This window comes from Nerophis lumbriciformis, linkage group LG27, assembly GCF_033978685.3.
Source record: "Nerophis lumbriciformis linkage group LG27, RoL_Nlum_v2.1, whole genome shotgun sequence".
NCBI lineage: Eukaryota > Metazoa > Chordata > Actinopteri > Syngnathiformes > Syngnathidae > Nerophis > Nerophis lumbriciformis.
The window spans coordinates 18,092,501-18,097,193 of NC_084574.2; the positions used below are offsets into that span (position 1 = coordinate 18,092,501).

General features: G+C 43.8%; 1 protein-coding gene across 1 annotated transcript in view; it reads right to left on the reverse strand.

Annotated features, from left to right (window-relative positions):
• Positions 1-926, reverse strand: part of add3a (adducin 3 (gamma) a) — a 357,656-nt gene extending 356,730 nt beyond the window's left edge. Inside the window, exons 1-2 of the mRNA XM_061922748.2 lie at positions 834-926; positions 323-460 (exon numbers count right to left, since the gene is read on the reverse strand). The gene's annotated coding sequence lies outside the window, so the exon portion shown is untranslated. The remainder of the gene's footprint in view (positions 1-322; positions 461-833) is intronic.
• Between the last annotated feature and the right edge of the window lie 3,767 nt (positions 927-4,693).

The window sequence follows — 4,693 nt, forward strand, 5'->3', positions numbered from 1 at the left end:
TGTCTTTATTTTTATATGCATTCTAAATATTAAATAAATGGAGCCTACGGGAGTCGCTCTATTTTGCCTGTAAAGCCCTTAAAAACATCCAAACACCTCCACTAAGGTTTTATATACTACATGATGAAAGTATATATGTAATGTAGTAACAGGCACATTTATAATAACATTTCATATGTACGTATTGATCATTTTAGGAATATGCAGCACATTAATTTAAAAAAATGCATCACGTTTGCTTTTGCTTTTTTTTTCCAACTCCATCACTGATGATTACTGCTCACTTCATGAGAGCCAACAAACATAATAAAACATCACTTACTGTTAAGTTCCACTCTTCTACTCCAAAAAGGACCCACGGACAATTCACGATTTCCAACTGATCAACTTTGTATTTTTCAACTTGAAGCATCGTTGGTTTCATTTTAGTTGATCTTCAAATAATCATCAGGTTGTAAACCTTCACAGAAAGAGAGATGTTAATGTGATTACACAGGTGTTTTCAAACAATGTTTACAAATGCTTTTAAACCTCTGAATAATGTTTTAAACTTTCTACATATTGTTTTAACTTTAAACATTAAACTATAAGCTTTGACTTTAAACCTTTTAGCTTAAACCATTTTAACATTTTAACTTCAGCTTTAAACTTTTATGTGTGCTTTAAACTGGTCAAACACAGTATCCAATCAATGCTCAAAGTCTAAGGCAGTGGTTCAACTTGAACCCAGCAGTTAAAACAAATTAAGATAGTTGAGTAAACAAATTAAGAAGCTTGCAGGTACAAGTTAAGCATATCAAAGTAAGCATTTCGATCAAATGAAGCATATTCACCGGCTATTGGTGTGTTTGGAGAAACTTGTATAGTAGATCTTGCAGTTGTGGCTGCTTGCTGTTCTTCCTTGCATGTAGCGTGTTTGGTAAATGAGTCTGACTGAACCTCCTTCCTTTGCAGGTGCCTTCAATCAGTAATTTTGGCAGCCATTTTACCATGGCATTCTGGGAATTGTAGTTTTCAATGATTTTGACCATTACTGACACACACTTACTGTACAGGGTCTGCTGTCATTAGGATGCTGACTGCTGGGATGCCCATTTAGATGAAGAATGACTCATAATCCTTGCAAAGATTCGGGGGGTTGGAACCAAGCATTTTTTCGTGTCGTTCTGGACATTTAAGTTAAAGTACCAATGATTGTCACTCACACACTAGGTGTGGTGAAATTTGTCCTCTGCATTTGACCCATCCCCTTGTTCACCCCCTGGGAGGTGAGGGGAGCAGTGGGGAGCAGTGGGCAGCAGCGGTGCCGCGCCCGGGAATCATTTTTGGTGATTTAACCCCCAATTCCAACCCTTGATGCTGAGTGCCAAGCAGGGAGGTAATGGGTACCATTTTTTTTTTATAGTCTTTGGTATGACTCGGCCGGCCGGGGTTTGAACTCACAACCTACCGATCTCAGGGCGGACACTCTAACCACTAGGCCACTGAGTAGGTTTCAGGGTCTAAAATGGCTGTCAAAGTGTAGCAACTTGTCGGATTATGTCTTCATCATTCTACTATCAGAGTCAGGGGTCACCAACCTTTTTGAAACCAAGAGCTACTTCTTGGGTACTGATTAATGCGAAGGGCTACCAGTTTGATACACACTTAAATAAATTGCCAGAAATAGCCAATTTGCTCAATTTACCTTTAACTATGTTATTATTAATAATTAATTATATTTATCTTTGTGGAAACACTGATCATCTTAATGATTTCTCACAATAAATATATATAGAAACAGATAAATATCAATATGCAACACTTTATTTTTATATTTTCTCTGAGTGCACATTTTTCAAATTGAACATTTTCAAATGATCACTTCTAAGACAGTCTTGTGAAATCACAATATCCCATTTTAACTAGCTAGCCACTAACATTTTTTTTTAACAAATCATTAATTACTTTGCACCATGTTTCTACAAATATCCATCCATCTTCTTCCGCTTATCCGAGGTCGGGTCGCGGGGGCAGCAGCCAAGCAGGGAAGCCCAGACTTCCCTCTCCCTTGCCACTACGTCCAGCTCCTCCCGGGGGATCCCGAGGCGTTCCCAGGCCAGCCGGGAGACATAGTCTTCCCAACGTGTCCTGGGTCTTCCCCGTGGCCTCCTACCGGTCGGACGTGCCCTAAACACCTCCCAAGGGAGGCGATCGGGCGGCATCCTGACCAAATGCCCGAACCACCTCATCTGGCTCCTCTCGATGTGGAGGAGCAGCGGCTTTACTTTGAGCTCCCCCCGGATGACAGAGCTTCTCACCCTATCTCTAAGGGAGAGCCCCGCCACCCGGCGGAGGAAACTCATTTCGGCCGCTTGTACCCGTGATCTTGTCCTTTCGGTCATAACCCAAAGCTCATGACCATAGGTGAGGATGGGAACGTAGATCGACTGGTAAATTGAGAGCTTTGCCTTCCGGCTCAGCTCCTTCTTCACCACAACGGATCGATACAGCGTCCGCATTACTGAAGATGCCGCACCGAACCGCCTGTCGATCTCACGATCCACTCTTCCCTCACTCGTGAACAAGACTCCGAGGTACTTGAACTCCTCCACTTGGGGCAGCGTCTCCTCCCCAACCCGAAGATGGCATTCCACCCTTTTCCGGGCGAGAACCATGGACTCGGACTTGGAGGTGCTGATTCTCATCCCAGTCGCTTCACACTCGGCTGCGAACCGATCCAGCGAGAGCTGAAGATCCTGGCCAGATGAAGCCATCAGGACCACATTATCTGCAAAAAGCAGAGACCTAATCCTACAGCCACCAAACCGGATCCCCTCAACGCCCTGACTGCGCCTAGAAATTCTGTCCATAAAAGTTATGAACAGAATCGGTGACAAAGGCCAGCCTTGGCGGAGTCAATTTTCTACAAATAACTCATGTAAAATACAAAAGTCAACTCTCAAATTTTTAAATAAATCATGTCATACTTTGAACTGGACACCAAATCTGTTATCTGTTTCTTTGTCAGTTAGTGAAGACCAAGTCTTGGGTCCTGCTGGCCACACTATGGACTGGACTCTTACTATTATGTTGGATCCACTATGGACTGGACTCTCACAATATTATGTCAGACCCACTCGACATCCATTGCATTCGGTCTCCCCTAGAGGGGTCTCCAAGGTTTCTCATAGTCATTCACATCGACGTCCCACTGGGGTGAGTTTTTCCTTGCCCTTATGTGGGCTTTGTACCGAGGATGTCGTTGTGGCTTGTGCAGCCCTTTGAGACACTTGTGATTTAGGGCTATATAAATAAACATTGATTGATGATTGATTGATAAAATATTTTCTTGGATTTTCAAATTCTATTTGAGTTTTGTGTCTCTTAGAATTAAAAATGTCGAGCAAAGCGAGACCAGCTTGCTAGTAAATAAATAACATTTAAAAAATAGCGGCAGCTCACTGGTAAGTGCTGCTATTTGAGCTATTTTTAGAACAGGCCAGCGGGCGACTCATCTGGTCTTTACGGGTGACCTGGTGCCCGCGGGCACCGCGTCAGTGACCCCTGATCAAAGTGATATGCATGATTTATTAAGCTCTGACGCGAGAAAGCAACTCACCAGCCTGTGATGTCAACATTGGCACACAAGCTAGTGATCACGGCGCCACTACAAATAGTTTGTGTTAGCGCTTATAATAACGATACCACTAATTAACTTACTAATTAACTATGTATAACGGGACATAAGGCTTCGACGATCTGCCTCTATCTGGACCTGTCTTGAGCAACATGCTGTGCCTCGCCCCAGGTTAGGTTCAACTCCTTCAGCTCAGCTGTCAACGTACGCCGCCACGTGTTCTTGGGCCGGCCTTGCTTCCTTTTCCCAGGTGGAGTCCATCGTAGTGCGATCTTGGGGATGCGGTCTTGGTCCATCCTGAGAACATGCCCAAGCCATTGAAATCGGCGGCATTTGATCTCTAGCACCACACTGTTGCACTTGGTCTTCTTGTATAGATGTGCATTGGATATTTTCTCGGGCCAGAAGATTCGACAGAGTTTCCTGAGGCATCCATGGTGGAAGGCTTCGACTTTTGTACAACGACACAGATTTGACATTACCGTTGTAAAGTCGGACCTTTGTTCTTAAGCTATATTGCTTGGACTTCCAGATGGTGTGTAAATAAATAATAAATGGGTTATACTTGTATAGCGCTTTTCTACCTTCAAGGTACTCAAAGTGCTTTGACAGTTTTTCCACATTTACCCATTCACACACTGATGGCGGGAGCTGCCATGCAAGGCGCTAACCAGCAGCCATCAGGAGCAAGGGTGAAGTGTCTTGCCCAAAGACACAACGGACGTGACTAGGATGGTAGAAGGTGGGGATTGAACCCCAGTAACCAGCAACTTTCCAATTGCTGGCACGGCCACTCTACCAACTTCGCCACGCCGTCCCCCGTGTAGCCTTGCAAAAGCACCCTGTGCCTTTCCGAGTGTTAGAATAATTGTAAGTTATCACAAAAAAACTTTGTGTTGAAATGAGTTCCAGGCAAGAAGACAAAAGCTGTCTTTGAAACCTACCAAGAAGAAGGCTCGTAAAACTCCACTGTGTAAGGGGGAAAGCCACACGTTTTCTCTCATGTATGGTAATCAACAGAAAGATATTGTTCTAACCCAAGGACTTCAAAAAGGACAGATGGCAGGATCTGCC